Source organism: Chrysochloris asiatica, unplaced genomic scaffold, assembly GCF_000296735.1.
Source record: "Chrysochloris asiatica unplaced genomic scaffold, ChrAsi1.0 scaffold00213, whole genome shotgun sequence".
NCBI classification, from domain to species: Eukaryota; Metazoa; Chordata; class Mammalia; order Afrosoricida; family Chrysochloridae; genus Chrysochloris; species Chrysochloris asiatica.
Genome location: NW_006408731.1, coordinates 3,207,520 through 3,209,028, shown reverse-complemented (window position 1 = coordinate 3,209,028; position 1,509 = coordinate 3,207,520).

The following is a 1,509-nucleotide window of genomic DNA, read 5'->3' as shown; positions in this document are numbered from 1 at the left end:
CTCATGTTTGGAATTAAATAAATATAACTGAACACTAAGATGAAAAACAATTTGCTATTAACTGCCAAGTGGCTAGATCTGTTATACTCGGGCCTATAGGGCCTCGAACCTCTGCACGGTCTGCAACACTCTGTCAATATATGATTGCAGCCATTTTTATATTATCTCTAGTAAAACATTATTCACATGGGATATCAATGATATTGTCTGATGATTTCTCCATTCCATTGGCCCACCTCTCTTTGGAAAGGGCACAAATATGGATCTCTTCCAGTCAGTTGGCCAGGTCTTCCAAATTTGGTCTTCCAAATTTCTTGGCATAGATGAGTGAATTCCTCCAGTGCCACATCAGTTTGGTGAAAGATTTCAATTTGTATTCCATGTATTCCTGGTGCCTCGTTCTTTGCCAATGACTTCAATGCACCTAGGACTTCTTCCTTCAGTATCATTGGCTCTTGAGCATATCCTACTTCTTCAAATGGTTGGACATCAACCATTTCTTTTTGGTACAGTGACTATGTGTAGTCCTATCTTCTTTTGATGCTTTCTGCATCATTCAGTACTTTGCCCATAGAATCCTTCAATACCACAAGTCAAGGCTTGAATGTTTTCTTCATTTCCCTCAGTATAAAAAATACTGAGCATGCTCCTCCCTTTTGATTTCCTAACTCCAGGTCTTTGTATATTTCTTTATAATATTTGTCTTTGTCTTCTCAAGCTGACCTTTGAAATGTTCTCTTCAGGTCTTGTACCTCTTCCATTTGCTTTAACATCTCTATGCTGGAGAGCAAGTTTCAGAGTCTCTTTTGACATCAGTTTTGGTCTTTTCCTTCTTTCTTGTCTTGTTAATGACCTTTTACTTTCTTCCTGTAGGATGCTCTTGATGTGATCCCACAATTCTTCTAGTCTTTGGTCACTAGTGTCTAATGCATGAAATTTGTTCTTGCGATATCTCTAAATTCAGGTGGGGTATATTCAAGGTCATATTTTGGCTCTCGTGGACTTGTTTTAATTTTCTTCAACTTCAGACTGAATTTGCATATGAGCAAAATGGTCCACAGTGTGCCTCTGGCCTTGTTTTGGAAGCTTCTCCACTATCTCTTTCCATTGATGTAGTCAATTTGATTTCTGTGCATTCCATCTGGTGATGTCCATCTCTATAGTTGTCTTTTGTGTTGTTTAAAAAAGGTATTTTCAATGGAGAAGTCATTGGCATTTCAAAATTCTGTAATGTGATCTCCAGCATCGTCTCTGTCACCAAAGCCATATTTTCCAACTACTGATCCTTCCTCTTTGTTTCCAACTCTTGCATTCCAATTGCCAGTAATTATCAATACATCTTGATTGCATGTTTGATCAATTTCAGACTGAAGAATTGATAGAATTCTTCAATTTCATCATCACTGATTTTAATGGTTGGTGTGTAGATGTGAACAAAAGTGATATTAACTGGTCTTCCTTGGAGTCCTATGGATATTATCATATCACAGACAGGTTTGCATTCCAAGA